Raw genomic sequence first — 17,576 nt, forward strand, 5'->3', positions numbered from 1 at the left:
AAAAAAAATAAAAAAAGATCAAAGACTACAGTCTTCAATATGAATTACATCTCAACATAAAAAAATAAATAAAAACCCACAAAATCCTCACCCCTCGATCAATAGTTAACATCATGACAGACAGAAAAGACTGAAGTTGCTAATGATTTCATTTTACTTGGATCCATAATCAACACACTTGGAAACAACAGTCAAGAAATCATAAGGCATACTGAATTTGGAAAAACATGCTGTCAAGTATCTCTACAAAGTATTAGAGAGAATGAATATTAATTCCATGAATAAGGTACAAGATTCAAACCATATTTTTCAATTGCTTCTTATGCCTCTGAAAGTTAGAGAACAAATAAGGAAAGATGACCAAGGAATTGATGTCTTTACACTCTGGTGTTGTTGAAGAATATTGAATATTCCATGGTCAAATATTCTGCCAAAGTAACAAACATATCCATCTTGGAGTAAGTAAAACTAGGGTGGCCTTTAGAGGCAAGGATGATAAAACTTGTCAAAAGGGATCAATATTCGGCAAACGGCCTCATGATGGGAAGGGTGAAGGATCAGGAAAAAAGATGAAGAACTTCAACCAGATGGATCCCTACTGTGACTGTTTTAATTAACTGGAGCATTTTGGAGATTGTAAGGATGATGCAGGAAAAGGCAGTTCTATCTGTTGTTTTTCAGATCTTTATGAATCACAGTCACCTTGATGACAAAAAACCTGAATAACCTGTGCAACGCTGTGGTTTTGTGGGTGGAAGAAGAAGGGGAAGGAAATGGGAAGGGTCTGGGCAAAAAGACAGGGTACGCCAGGGATGCATCCTATCTCCACACCTTTTCAACCTATATGCAGAACAGATTATCCGGGAGGTTGGGCTCTATGAGGAAAAATGTGGGGTCAAGATTGGTAGACGATTTATCAAAAATCTGCGTTATGCAGATGACACAATCCTGCTTGCTAAAACTGAAGAGGACCTGAAGCACCTGCTGCCGAGGGTGAAGGACTGCAGCCTCCAATATTGATTGAGGCTCAATGTCAAGAAGACAAAGATTCTCACCACTGGACCAATTGGCAGCATCACCATGGATGGTGAAGAGATTGAGATTGTACACAGCTTTAGTTTGCTTGGCTCTACAGTCAACAGTCTTGGCACCAGTAGCCAGGAAATTAAAAGACGCATTGCCATGGAAAAGTCTGCTGTTAGGGACCTCTCCAAAGAACTGAAGAGGAATGGTGTCTCTCTGGAGACTAAGGTGCATCTGATACAGGTCATGGTCTTCGCAATCACTTGTTATGCATCAAAGAGTTGGACATTGACCAAGGAGGATAGAAGGAGAATTGATACCTTTGAGCTGTGGTGCTGGAGAAGAGTATTGAGAATACCATGGACTGCTAGGAAAACAAACAGATTTGTCCTGGAAAGGGTTAAATCTGGTGACTCCTTGGAGGCAAGGATTCTGAGGCTCCGTCTAACATACTTTGGACATGTTGTGAGGAGAAACCAGTCCTTGGAGAAGGACATCATGCTTGGAAGGGTGGAGGGACGGCGCAGGAGGGGAAGGCCCTCTATGAGGTGGATTGATTCAGTGACCGGGATAATCAGGATGGGAGTGTCAGAGACAATGTGATTGGCACAGGACAGAGCAGAGTTTAGGGCTGTTGTACATAGGGTCACTATGAGTTGCAAGCAACTCGATGGCACATAACAACAAAACAACAATGATGGGCAAGGTCCAATGGTGATTAATTTTATAAAACATAATGCATGAAAATGATTATGTGAAATGCAATGTGAATGAAGAATAGTGTGAAACAGAATGTATACAAACTTTGTAAATAAACCAATAACAAAAAGAAATGCCAAAAAATATTAAAAAAAGAAATTTGAACAAAACCATAATTTATTCATTCATTCAGCAAACTTGTACTGAGTGTCTGTCTTCTTTCTGTCAGACACTCCTGTGGAGTTTGTTTCTCAATATGGCTTTTCTAGCGTAAATGACTTTACTATGTGGTGTGGCGGGACTATGCAAGTGAGGCATGTTGGCTCATCCACAATGGGACTGGCTATCTACCATTCCACAAGGGAATTGTCAAGTCTCAACAGTCTACAAGAGAATTGGCTAGTCTTGCAAATAAACTGAACAGCTCTAGGTACAGAGAGTTAGGATTCTTCCCCACCAGAACAGATGGAATTCTTCCCTAGCCAGAGAAAAATGATCTCCCCCCAATGCAGTGGAATGTAGGACATGCTTCATGATGGCAGTAGCAGCAGCCATGGCTGACCTGGAGAAGTGACAGGATGCGAGACCTGAGGTGGGGGAAGGGGAATGGAGCCAATATTGGGAAGACTGAGGACTTCTGGACAGTTGTGGGCAGGAAGCCAATATTTGCAAGATTGGAAACACGGGAATACTTAAATACTTAAAGCCAAGTGGCTTGAGGTTGAAATGCCTGCTTGCACATTTTGGGAACTGTCTTGGTTGTATTCTGTTACTAATCTGAATTATAATATTTTTATTTTCCCAATATGGTTATATTTAGTCTGTGAATTATCACATCAGTTTTTGGACCCACCAAAGAAGTGAGACTGATGCTGAGATGAGTAACAATAGCTATGGGAGCGTGGGGGTTATATCTGGCATCATAGGAATTAGGTTTGTGCTACTGATGCTATGGATTGGGTTTGTTTCCCTCCGTGAATTTGGTAAAAGTTAGATATGGAGCTTACCACACGGTGTTTGCTCTTTTTACAACTCCTTTAGGCATTGTGGAAAACAAAAACAGTGATTTTAAAGTGGAGAAGACAAAAAAGTAAGTCAAATAGAAACAGAAAACATTTAACTTTTGTATTAGTATAGAAAAAAAGAAGTGGAAAAGGGTTTAGATAAGGAATTATAATGTATATAGTCTGATCAAGAACATTTTCAGTAAAAATGTAAGTCATGTTATGATCATGTCCAGAAAACATCCAAATAAAACAAAATTTTAATCAGTAATAAAATTAGTAGTGGTAGACACCTCTCTGGAGATTACAGAAATGTCCCACTGCAGTTGAATAATTGACAGTGTATTTGATGATACCAAAAAAAAAAAAAAAGATTTCTTCTTTGGGCTGGTTTTCCAAAGTCTCTGAGTATTGCAAATCATGTACAGTCAACTTATAGCCTAAAAAAGAAATCTCTGATTACTTAGCTCAGAGGTAATTGTGCTGCTAATCCAAAGGCTGTGTCTCTCTAGTAGTTTAAACTCATCAGTTACTCTTCAGGAGAAATATGGCCAATCTCCTCCATGCAATTTATAGCCTTGAAAAGCTGGAGGAAGACTCAGCAGTCATTTGCGATACGCAGGTTGGCACAAGCTTGCCTACTAAAAGCAAAGAGGACCTGAGAGCCTTACTGAAGAGGATAGAAGACTACAGCCCTCAGTATGAATTACATTTCAACATCAAGGGGACAAAAATCTTCACAACTGGACCAATAAGCAACATCATGATAAGTGGATAAAAGAGTGAAGTGTCAAGGATTTAATTTTATTTGAGTCTACAATCAAAATGCAGAGATGCAGTAGCCAAAAAAATCAAACTACATCTTGCATTGGAGAAAAGTGCTTCAAAAGACCTATTTAAAGTACTAGAAAAAGAAAAACAATAATGACATTTTGAGGACTAAGGTGTGTCTGGCCCAGTCTATGGTATTTTTAGACACTCATATGCATGTGAAAGATGGACAACGAATAAGAAAAACTAAAGAATAATTGATGCATTTCAATTGAAGAAGAATTGATGCACATATTGGTGAAGAATATTGGATATACCATGGACTTGTAGCCAGAAGACAAATGAATTTATCTTGAATGAAGCACAAACATTTTGGAAACTAGATCACAAGACTTCATATCATTCACATATTTTTTGATATCTCATCAAATGGAACGAGCGTTGGAGAATGGCATCAATCATGGTAAAGTATAGGATCAATGTAAAAAAGGAAGACTCTCAATGAGATGGTTTGACATAGTGCCTGCCCCAGTGGGCTCAGACATAGCAATGATTATGGAGAGGGCACAGATCCAGATAATAGGTCCATAGCACTGTTGTGCATAAGGTCACTATTAGTTGTAAACAAGTAAATGACACTAAACAGAAACCTACAGCCCCAGATATCCCTAGACAACACATATATTAAGCACTTTTATAATACTTACTATGGAAGAGGGGTGGACAATCTCCTTCCATGAGATTTACTGCCTCTGAAAACTTGCTGAAGGATCAGCTATGGATCAGTTTTGACTTGATGGTACACAACAACAATAACACAAAACCAGAGGAATTGAGGTTCAATCCCACCATAGTCACTTCACCAGAAAGGATTGGTAACTTGAATCTGCAAGGTTACAGCCCTAAAGATCTTACAGAGCAGATCTTCTCAGAATATATGGTGTTGTTATGAGTTGAACAGACTCAATTGTAATTAATAAGAACTATCTATAACCATTAGAGCTACAGATAACCTCAGGATTATGACCTATTAAAAGAAAATATATATATATAAAGAGATTATAGATATTATATTTATATAGAGATTTTACACACACACACACATAGAGAAAGAAAGAAAGAAAGAAAGAAAGAAAGAAAGAAAGAAAGAAAGAAAGAGAGGTGAGCAAGAGCCGTAAAAGATATGAAGATAATTAGGAATAATGTCAGTTCTCTTCAGACATAAATATTCACTTCAAACATATATGAATACTACACAAATGTATCCACCAAAGACCTGAACAGTAGTACATTGACAAAAGAATACCATAAATACGGGCTGGGTTTAGAAGCCGTCGTAGCACTAGGGACATTCTTGCCAAAGTCAGATGGATGTTGGCAGAAAGCGGAGAGTGCCAGAAGAATATCTATTTGTGTTTCATTGACTATGCAAAGGCATTTGACTGTGTGGATCACAATATATTGTGGCTAACCTTGAGGAAAATGGGAATCTCAGAACACTTGATCATGCTTATATGAAACCAATAATTGGACCAAGAAGTAGTCCTCAGAAGAGAGCAAAGAAACACTGCATGGGTCAAAATCAGAAAAGGAGTGCATCAGGGATGCATCTGTCTCCATAACTTTTCAATCTGTATGCAGAACAGACCATTTGGGAACCAGGGCTTTATGAGGAGAAATGTGGCATCAAGGTTGATGGAAGACTCATTAACAACCTACAAGATGCACATGACACAACCCTGCCTGCTCAAACTGAAGAAGACCTGAAACAGTTGCTGCAAAAGGTCAAGGACTATTGTCTTCAATATGGATTGAAGTTCAACATCAAGAAGACAAAGATTCTTACCACTAGGGCAATTGGCAGCACCATAATAGATGGAGAAGAGACTGAGGTTGTTAGCAATTACAGCTTGCTCAGATCTACAATCAACACTCTTAACACCAGCAGTCAGGAAAATCTGCTGTCATGGACCTCTCCAGAATGCTGAAGAGCAACAATGGCAATCTAAACACAAAGATACACCTAATCCAGGCCATGATCTTCTCAATTATTTGTTATGCTTCAGAGAGTTGGACAATGATTAAGGATTACAGAAGAAGAATAAAAGAATAGATGCCTTCAAGTTGTGGTGCTGGAGCAGAGTATAGAACATACCATGAACTGCCAAGAAATAAATAGGTCTGTCTTGGAAAGGGTGAAACCAAGTCTCTCCTTGGAAGCTAGGGTTTTGAAGCTCTACCTCACTTATTTTGGGCACATGGGCAGGAGAGATTAGTCCTTGTAGAAGCACAACATGCTCAGAAAGGTGGATGGACAGCGCAGGCGAGGGAGACCACAGATGTGATGGATTGATACAATAACTGGGGTGATGGCAGTTGGTGTGTCAGAATTAGTGAGACTGGCTCAGTACAGGGAAGGGTTCAGAGGTGCTGTTCATAGGGTTGTTATACATCACAGGTGACTCAATGGCGCACAACAACAATAACATACTATGACAGTTTTGGAATCAGGAGTGGCTTCCATTTCCTAAACAACATGCTTCTGGAAACTCTATGAACTTTGATAAATATTGATAATTGTAGAAGGGCTTCAGGCGTTTTGTTCATACGGTCGCTATCAGTCGTGCTTGACTCGAAGGCAGTCAAGAACAACAATAACATAAAGGCAGAGCTCTGATGGTGCAATGGTAAGGAGCTGTGCTGGCAAACCAAAGGCATATGGTTCAAATCCACCAGCTGCTTCACAGAACAAAGATGGCCAATCTCCTATTACATCTCAAAAATCCAGTGGACAGTCAGGTATGAGTTGGTTCTGACTCAACAGTGCATAATAATAACAAACACAGAGGTAAAGCGAGGGATTTATTGTAAAAGGGCAAAGCAGAGTGTAATAAACTGATATTTCAAAGTTTCCATGGACATATTTATCAGTTAAGAAAGTGGTTTATTATTCTACAACAATAAAAATTATACATAAATGCATAAAAATTATATTAAGTGTACATTGTGCATGTATATGTATATGTCTATGTGCATGTGTATACACATACACATGCATATTTCAAGGTATTTTAGCTCCAAGAGAGAATTCATGGGTTAATATCTACCTATTCTGACACACCCCTATTAATTAATGGTTGAGAAACACAGCAGTCAAGAATATTTATCTTATAGGTTCATCTGTTCAAAAAAAAAATCACACAACTGTAATGGTCAGCGAGCCAGACATATTTACCTTAACAAAAAGCAAAACAACCAACCAAAAACCCTGAAAATGGTCTTTGTTTTACATTCAAGTCCTTCATAAGCAATCAACCGCTTACATTTATATTTTCAAGTCATAGTTTCAGACCTAGCAAGAATTCTGAGGATTCATTACACTCTTGACATTTCTGGAACATTTTTGTACATAAGTATAAGCACAGATTATTAGCGTTCATTATTAAAGCTTGATCCTGATAAATTTTCTAAAATGTCGGTTGTTAACCTGGTTTACACAATATTTACTAAAAAGCAAGCACTCCTTAAACCTGAAATACGGGAATAAAAAGGCAAGGTCAGTTAATGAACTCCTAAATGTACAGTAAATATTCTCCTAATTGCATAGAGATCATGTGCTTTGGAATTTGTGAATAAATTACAAATTCAAACATCCTACTTTATTGTCTCCAATAGCATATTTTAACCCACTTGTTTCGTAAAGATGTGGTTCCTGTCATTTCCTGATTTGTTGTTTTGACTAAGGAAGATAATTTAGTTATTCTTCAATTTCAGGTAGTAATAATATATGTGAGCTCATAGTGCCAGAGAACTTAATTTTTTCCTTTTAACAACAAAAGGAACCAGAAACATCACAGCAAAGCTCAATAAAGTCTGACTGCTCCATTAGGGAGCCTTCAGTCAAGGGACAGTCTTGGGATAGAAATGCTGTCATTTGGCTAAAGCTGAAACCTGAATTTCTGGTCTTCATCTCAGCCTATGACAGGAGGCAGTCTGGTTAGCTGGAACAGGAATGCAACCAGCTGAGAGGTCCCCCCCGCCCCCACCCCTCTCTCTGACTTGAGAATAATGAGATTACGGTTTGGAGGTTCACCTCTTAGAGAAACCAGTGTGAGCATATATGGAAAAAACCAGAACTGGCAATAAGGGTTGATAAAACGTTGAGGATTAATGCTTGATTCTAATCAGCTCAGATTCCTAGTGTTGCCACATTTATTGTGTGCACATCAACAATAGAATAGCTAGAGATCGTATTAGTTGTTGAAGTACAGATTACTATTGTCTAAACTTCAATCAAATGAACAGAAAGCATGGTGATAAGGGAGTTGGGGTTGCTGTTCTGTAAAGGCTTAGAAAGAGCCGCCCCACCCAGGCTTTACCTCACTTCTAAAATTGAGTTTTGTTCAGATTGAATGCTCCATGGTGCTGTAATCTATACAGGATCATGGCATTTGTGTTTTCTCCATCAAATGCATTTTTAAGATTTCTTACATGCTGAGGCAAAAACCTCTACGCGATAAGTCTTTAGACTGACAAGGTTTCCAGAAAGTACATGTTAAACATAATCATAGATGGAAACAATCAGTCTATCCAGCCTATCGAGCTAGGCTGCTATTATTTTTAACAACTTTTGTGTTTTAATAGTGTGGGTTCTCAAATTTCCTAAATATAACATGTAGATAATATATGGCTTGAATTTCGAAGGTTTTGGAAGGCATTCTATAAGTGAAAATTTCTATCCAACATGTTAAGTATTTTGCTATGTATAAGGCACACAGACAAATATACCACTTCTGGTTTGAAATGACATTTGATGGCGATAATTCTAGGTATTTTCCTAAACAGATAATTGTCTCTAATTTAGTGTGCAAGATGTACACTAATTTTGACACATCTCATATGCAAACAAAGAAACAGTTATCCAAACAGAGCAAGAGAACAGAGCATGGTTTAAAACCAAGGACAGTGTGTGCTAGGGCTATATCTTTTCTCGAAATCTATTCAGTCTGAGCAAATTATTCTAGAAGTTGGAATTTAAGAAATATGTGGCATCAAGACTAGAGGAAGGCTCATCAACAACCTGTGTTAAGCAGATGACACATCCTTGCTTGCTGAAAATGAAGAGGACTTTAGGTTCTTCTTGGAGAAGATCAAGGAATACAATCTCCAATATGGATTACATTTTAATATTAATAAAATGAAAATCTTCACCACTGGACCAATAGGCAACATCATGAGAGATGGAGAAAAGACTGAAAATGTCAATGATTTCACCTTGCTTGGGTCTATAATCAACACTCATAGTACCAACAATCAGATGTATAACATTGAGAAACTCTGCTCTCAGGGACTTCTCCACAGTCCTGCAGAACAATGATATTAGTTTTAAGACTTGTTGTTGTTGTTGTTTAATGCCATCGAGTCGTAAGGAGTGCTTAATTCAAGCTTTTCCAATCACCTGAGACGCATCTGAGAGCTGAACTAAGAATAAGGATGACAGAAGAAAAATTGATGCCTTTGAGCTGTGGTATCAGAGAAGATACTGACTATCCCATCGACTACCAAAAGAACAAATGTAGTCTTGGAGAAAGTGCAACCTGAGTGCTGTTTGGAAGCAAGGATGGTCAAACTTCTTCACACGTACTCTATTCATTGGAGAAGAAAATCATGCTTGGAAAATTGGAAGGTCAGTGAAGTAGGGGAAGACCCTTCGTGAGATGGATTGATATAGTGACTGCAGCAACGGGCTCAACTGGGTCAGGGATGATGAAGATGATTCAGGATAGGACAGGGTTCAGATCCATTGTTCACAGCATCACTGTGAGTCATCTTGAGTTAGCAGTCCCTAACAACAACAACAACAGACAACAGCAACATACTTAGTATCATTTTTTTTTTTTAAAAAAAAGATAGTTTGAAAAATGGAACCAAGACAATTCTATCAAAGTTTGGAAAATCTACATTTATCACACCTTACTATTGCAAAAATATTGAATATTGCTTCGTCTCAAAACATTCTAGTCTGAATCATAACTAATATCCTCCCCACTGGTTTTCTTTGTTTTGAAAATTTACTAAAGAAGAGAGTGATCAGCCCACTATTTAAAATGTTCTACAAGTAAACAGGTGTACAGTAAAATTTTCAAAAGCTAGAATTTGTATAAGGCAGAAAGCTATCATCAAAGAAAAACCAAATACTTTCCACTAACAAAAGGAGACAGAAAAGTGGTAAAACTGCATGAGGCCTGTCAGACGCAGAATGACTGTGAGACCTGGAAAACAGGACAGTCTACTGATTGCCAGCTTTCACTGTTTGATGTTCAGAGACAATCTAGCTCAGCCGTCAAAGCAGAAATGAACTCTCAAAATACTCTTAACTGGAGGACCTGTTCTTGATCTGATGGAAAATTCACTCAAGAAATCTTATTCCATTTCTAGAGAGCTCTGCTGAGTTCAATTGTGGTTCTACATCAAATACAAGGTATTCTTCAATCCATCTTTCATAGTCATTCATCAGGTATTCATATTTGCATTGTACATTGAATTAAGCTGTTGTCACTTAAGGGAGTTCTGGTGACTCAGTGGTACGCTTCCAACTCAAACCTGCTCTGTGAGAGAAAAATAAAAAGAGTGATCTCCCCTTGGGTAAATTACTGCCTCTTTTTGTCCATTGTTACTGGTTTTTAGAATTTTAAAATAATTTTCATATAATAATTTGTAATCATTGTGGTTCATTCATGCACATTGTTCTTTAATTTACTTTGTGTTTCACACAATCATTCATACACTTTGTATTTTATGTAATCACCACTGATCTGTACCTACTATTACCCCATCTTTTCAAGTCCCATTGAATTTTTCCTATTGCTCTATCCATCCATCTGCCCACAAAAAGGTGCCTCTTAAAACCTGCTGGAGGATCAGCTATGAGTCAGTCCTGACTCAATGGTGTATAAGAATAACTATATTGTCTTTTAGGCTCCTTCTAGCCCTTGATTTTCCAATTCATTTTCTCATTTATGTCTTCTGCACTTCTCTCACTCTAAAGCTCTACTTTTCATACTGCAGACTGTCCTCTCAGACCCGCCCTAAATTGTTAATACCTGTCATAAAATGTGCCAGAGCCAATATTCCAAGGAGCCCTGGCCCCCATAAACTGAGTCATGATCTGCAAATCAAAGCACTAAACTGAAGGTGTTAACACTTTTAAATAGTCATGTCTTGGTGTCTGTTAAAATTTCTAACTAATTAATTTGAACTGGAGCTTACTTCTGCATCAACAATTTGTTGTTGTTGTTAGGCGGTGTCTTCCAGTTGCATACGACTCATAGTGACCCTACGAACAAAAGCTCTGAACCCTGTTCCATCCTGTGCCAAGCTGACACTTCCTGACACACAAGAGCCCACTGCAGCAGTCACTTTGTCAATCCACCTGGTTGAAGGTCTTCTTCTCTCCTTCACTGACCCTCCACCCTTCCCAGCATCATGCCCTTCTCCAAGGAACAGCACTTCCTAGCAATGTGTCCAAATTATGTGAGGCAAATCCTCATCAGTCTTCCCTCTAAAGAGCACTCGAGCTGCACCTTCTCTAAGACCTGTTTTTTCTCTTGACCATCCATGAGACGTTCAGTGTTCTTCTCCAACACTACAGTTCAAATGTGTCAATTTGTTTTTGCCATCCTTATTCTTTGTCTAGCTCTCAGATGCATAGTAGTTGGAAATTACTTTCCAAAGTAATTGGAAAGACTACAACCTGAATAAGACTCACCTTACTCCTCAAACTGATATCATTACTCCTCAATACTTTGGAGAGGTCCTGAACTGCAGACTTTAATATGAGATATATACTTTTCATTGACTCTTTTTTTTAAAGAAAAAAAATTTAACAGGTTTATTTATAATTTTTACAAAGTTGAACTGCTGAAACTTGTTCACCGAAATATTTTTTCTGACTTGAAGTATCTTCCCATATTTATATTAGAAATGCACACACAAATTAAAATGGATAATTTCCAATCCCTGATTTTGCCCCCTATGTTTCTATTCACAATTATATACTTAGTTACCTTTTGACCCCACGGGAAAAAAAATTATCTAACGTTCAAGAAATACTAATAACAGGAAGAAGAGATTTTTTTTAAAAGAATGAAATGTTTCCCATCCTAGTGGATTCTTAAGCATGCTCTCCATATATGCGGAGTGCTAGCTCTATGTCTTTTGGCATAGTTGTTACACATTCGACATGGATGCTAACCAGTCTACCCTGTTGGTCCAGAGTTCTTATTCCTTTGGTATTTGAATCTATGAAAAAGATGATATGATTTTGGTTCTATGAAATTAATAACTCAGACTTTTAAAATTTCACATAGGAGCACCAATAGCAGCAACTTTGAAATCACTTCAAAAGTTTTAATACACATATTTTAATGGCTTTGAAGGCTTTGTGTAGTTAATTTATGTCTTCATGAGGACAAAATACCTGATAAGTTCTAAAATGAAAACTTGGGGGGAAGGTATTAATATCTAATTCACCTCATCTTCTTTAATTTTTTAATTTAATTTTGAATTCTTTTAAATATAAATAGATATGCTTTTACAGCAGAATTCCTACTTCATTTTTTGCAGCATAAGATATTGTGGATATAGCTAAAATTTCATTCATAAGTCCTTCTACTGTTTTTCCAGAAGTGATACTGTGTGAAGTTGGTATCATACATATTGTTATACTTTTGTTATATCTGTATGTGTGCATATACAGGTAACCAATGAACTCTGGTGGCCTAGAGGTAAGAATCTGCTGTAATCCCAAAGGCATATGGTTCAAGTCCACCAGCTGCTCTGTGGAGAGGGATGGACAATCTCTTCCATTGTAATTAACTGCCCCTGAAAAACTTCTGGAGAGTCAACTATGGGTTGGTTCTGATTCAAAGGTACATAACAACAATAATATATAACATGGGATTTTTTAACTTATACATCAATATAAATTATTACAAAGAGTCTCTGGGGGACAGAAAGAGATCTCGGGTGGCCTAGTGTTTGGGGATCTGGGCTGCCAACCCCAAAGCAGGAGATTTTAATCTACCAGCTTCTCTATGGGAGAATGATGGACAATCTCCTCCCATGTGATTTAAAGACTCTGAAATCATGCTGGGAAGCCAGTAGTGATTCGTTTCCAACTCTGCCAGAATGAGTTAAGGTGTGTTTAGTTGGCAGAAATGGTTAAACACTTGCCAACTAACTGAAAGACTGGTTGTTTGAATCCACTCAGAAGTGTTTTGGAAGAAATGTCTGAAAATCTGCCTTAAAAGTGTCACCACCATTGAAAACCCTAAAACATACTACCACTCTAATACAAGTAGTGTGATCACGAATCAAAGTTGACTTGACTTGAAATTGTTTTGCTTTTTTTTTTGGTGATGGTGGGGTTTTTATAGTCTTACTTTTCTGAGTGGTCACAAATCCCTTTTGGAATGAAGTAATGTATTTAGAAATAAATGAGTGAATACAGTTAACCAAAAAAAAAGGAATGAGAAAATAAGTCACTAGTTTTCATTTAAGCCTAAAGCTCAGTCCTGCTTCTTACATTATTTTCTCTAGTTTATTAACAGAATGGTCCACAGTCAACTCAAACTCTCAAATCCAACCCATCATCTTCCTTACAAAATGGGCTAATTCTCGTTACCTGTTAAAGATTCCTTCTTGACAATGCTTTAAATAATAAAAGTGCTCATGCACATTGTCACTGGTGGGATGTCAAGAAACTTCTCCAACCCACTCACAGCTTTCACAAGAAAGTCATCATTTATTATAGAACGCTATGGCTGTGTATTATCGAGTGAGACCTGACTCATAGCTGACCCTCGGTTTTCAGAGGCAGTCAATCACACAGGAGGAGATGGCCCATCTTTCTGCCTCAGAGAACCTGGTGGATTGAAACCGTGTGCTTTCGGGATTGCAGCCTCTTGCCACTCGGCCACCAGAGCTTACATCAAGTGTGAGTAACAGTGTTTTAGAAAATCTTTCTGTTTCTATTACTCTCCAATATTCAATACAAGCAATGCCGTCATCTGGCTACAAAGAGGAGACAATTTACCTGTTCTTTACTTTGATAGATGTTATAGATTTAACCATGTCTGAAAAAAAAAAGTGGGGGGGGTCTGATGAAGTTCTAATCCCCAGAAGCTATGAATGTGACTGTGTTTGGAAGTAAGTTCTTTGAAGATATTATCAGTTGCATTGGAATGAGCTCATACTGGTATAAATGAATCTTAAACCAGCCTGACTGGTGTCTTTTTAAAGGAGAAGACATGAAGAGACATAGAGATGCAGAGAAGAGGTGGGCATGTGGCCACAGAGGGACAAATTAAAGCTTCAAGTCAAGGAGAATTGAGAATATCTACCAGAAGCTATGAAAAAGATAGGAACGAGATTTTTATCTGGAGTCTCAGAAAGAATCAAGGAGGCCAGTACCCTGAATTGTGGGGCAATGCATTTCTATTCTTCTAAGTCACACAATTTGTCGTAGTAGTTTGTCACAGCATCCTTAGGAAACTACAACAAACAATACGTTATATAGGAACACATGAGGTTACAGTGAATTGGAATCAATTCTAGAACAGCGACCAACTAGGAGCCAGGTTTTAATTTCTCTGTTTATGACATTATTCTTTTTTTTTTTTAACCACTTCCTTCTCCTCTCACCACTCAATATTTGGAGTATTTTTAATGTCAAGTTCTGAAAAGGTTACAATTCACTCTTAAGTATGCTTCCTTCAGTAAGCCTTTGGGGGGGGGGGGAAATGCAATCAGCTCTCATTAGGACATTCTGTGGCCTGATTCTCCACACACAGCTCCAGTTAAAGCTAATCTGAGTGTAGTTGATGGTTCACAGCAGGGATTAGAAAGCAATTGCTAATTGAATAAATTTACACAAAATCATTTACCCTTTGTGGGGCTCCCACTCTTCTCCCTTAATCCTTACCCTCATAGTCACTTTTGTGTTAATAGTGAGGTGACAAAACAAGAGTGGATCACTCATAGGTTCTTTCTCATGGACCCTCAATCAGACTGAATCTTGTGTGCAACAAATACATCTTTAATATGGCCATAAACCTCACTAACCTAGCGTGGCAGTTAAAGCAGAGCACCTCAAGCATTCTCTGGGGGCCTGTATTCATTTACAAAATGTCAAGATGCACTCAGCAGTGAATACAGAGCAGCCAAGCTTCAGGTGGGATGAACAGAGTGCCCTTAAGAATAAAAGGTTGAAATATCATAGTTGTTCCGTTTACAGGCTCGACGAAAGCAAAACAAACTTGAGAAGTTCTGGGTTGCTACCACTGAAGCATGGGGTGAGCCTGGAGATTCCAAATAATTGAGGAATGTCACCAGGGTTAATTGATGTCAGTAGAGCAAGGCTGAGCAAACCGCTCACTGTGGACTGAAGGTGAATAATTTGTTCTGTCCGCTGCTATTTTCTGAATGACCTAAGCTGATTCCCTTCAGCGGGCAGAATTAGTTATCACTGCCAATGTGTCCCTTCAGGGTAAGCTCATTTTTCAATTCAGTGCCATTTGGTTGAATTATTCCCTAAATGAATCAATCACTAATTCATAATTAGATCAAATGACAGCATAAATCTCTACAGTGGAAAACTTTGGAGATGACACCACGAATCTTTAGATAAATCAGAGCTAAAGAATGGTTGTGAATCATAAAACCAATTAAATATCGGTTATGTTACAATCATTCAATGGTTAAATTAGCTGGGAATTCCGATATTTTTTATTTGACAAAATGAATTTAGTCTTAAGAGCTTAATTCACCTTTCATTCATCGTCCCTTATTTAAAATTATTGTTGTTAGATGCTATCAAGTCAAGTACGACCCACAGTGACACTATGAGCAACAGATCTGAACCCTCTTCTACTCTGTGCCATCCTCACACTTCCTGACACACTGGAGCCCATTGTGGCATTCACCGTGTCAATCCACCTGGCCGAGGGTCTTCCTTTCCTTCGTCTACCTTCTGCCTTTCCTTTTCACTAGCTGCTCAACCCACAATGAAGCATAGCACATATTAAGATGCAGGGTCATTGCATCGGGTCAATGAACCCAGGAGTTTTTAGCCCAAGTTCTAGGGTTCCCTACCACTCCCCAAAAATATTTCAATTAATGTATGTGCCATGTATAGACATGATGTGATCTAATATCAGAACAAATCCTAATCTACTAACTTTCCAGAATCTTTGGCTTTCTAGCCACTCTCACCCCCATAGAAGAGCAGCCCTAGAACTTGACTGTCATCATCATGATGCATTCTAACATCCTGTGGATGCAGCGAATGCATGTTTAATCTCAACAAAAACAGGGAGAATTTCTAGTCCCACATGCCTAAAGTTTCAAAAGCAGGGCTGCTAACCAGTTCATTCTGGTTCAAGTCCCTGTTGAGAATTTGTCATTCTATCTCAGACACACCGAATCATAATCTTTCTTCTAAGAAGGTCACCTGGGGATTCCTACTACCTAGGGCCTTCTCTAAATGGAGATTCTGATTCAGTGTATCTCAGATGAAAATAGAAATTCTTAACAAGGATCGAACTGGACTGAAGCAACCCTGTTGAAAAGCAATTGTAATATCTGAGAATGCAAATTTCCCTAGAATGAAAGAGAAAAGAAGGCAGAGAAAATTTTAAACCAATATTATCTAGAATAAAACTTGTGATGATATTTACCAGAGATGCTTTTCCATTTCCATAATCAAGCTTCTGCTAATTGGAACCCCCTATGTACTGTGTAAGGGAGCTCTGCTGGATGTATTGTGTAATACAGCACTGTATATTGTATGTTGAGCTTCTAACGGGAATGTTGGCTGTTCAAATCCATCAGTCACTCTTTGGAAGAATTATGGTTGATTAAGATTTATAGTTTAGGAAGCTGGATGGATTGCATTAGAAAAGACAAATAATCGCTTGTTTTGCATGCTGTACAATAAGCCCTGATGCTGCTGTATATTACACGCTGGGCTGCTCATCTATTAAATGAAAAGAAAACATTCTGTCCCTACTAAGATTCACAGCCTAAGCAAGCTGATAGAGGGTCAGCATGAGTCATAAGCAACTAGATGGCAATAAGTGTACAATGCACACTAGCACATCTGTTGTGATCAACAGGAATGATAGTGTCCAGATGCAGCATCCCAGGTACAGACCTAAAGTTTGATTTTTATCTATGACTCATACACGTTGCTGACAAAGCAATCCAGGACAGTCGTTTGTAAGTGGAATTCATGGTAACACCCTCTGCATTTAATTCAACATGGAATTGTCTTGATGTCCTTGGTCTCAGCAACTTTCTCTGGACATTTTAAATGGAATGTATGTGTGTTTTTCAAAGATGTATGGGGTTTCAGCAAACAGATGCAGTCCTGGATGTTCTTATTAGTCTGTGCCAAGAAATTTTGAAAAAAGCTACCTGGCCAAATGTCAGGAAGAAATTCAAACTTGTTCCTATTCCAAAAAAAAAGTAATCCAGATTAGAAATTATCCAAAAATACTATTTTTTTTCAAAAATACTATTAATATCATATGCAAGTAAGAGCTTGCTGAAGATAATTTTTAAAATCACTGACACTGTTAGAAATTAAAGCTGGATTCAGAAGACGCATGACAGAGTTACCAAGCTGATGCCGGATGGTTCTTGGCTGAAAGCAGGAAATACTAGAAAGATGTTTAGTGTGTTTTATTGTCTATGCAAAGGCATTCAGAGGTGTGGATCATAATTAATTGTGGTTAACATTGAGAATAATGAGAACCCCAGAACACTAAATTAAAGCAGTGTCCAAATAGAACAATAGAGTGCTGCAGGGTTTAACAGCAGGAAAGGTGTGCATCAGAGTTGTATCCTATCTCATACTTGTTCAGCCTTTATACAGAGTAAAACATCTGAGAAACCAAACTATCTGAAGAAGAATTTGAAAGGAGGAGAATATGGTATTAGGATGGAACACACATCAACAACTTGCATTATGCACATGACACAATCTTACTTGAAGAAAATGAAGAAGACTGTAAAGCA

Source organism: Elephantulus edwardii, unplaced genomic scaffold (assembly GCF_000299155.1).
Source record: "Elephantulus edwardii isolate Elephantulus edwardi_28Jun2011 unplaced genomic scaffold, EleEdw1.0 scaffold00008, whole genome shotgun sequence".
In the NCBI taxonomy this organism is placed as follows: domain Eukaryota; kingdom Metazoa; phylum Chordata; class Mammalia; order Macroscelidea; family Macroscelididae; genus Elephantulus; species Elephantulus edwardii.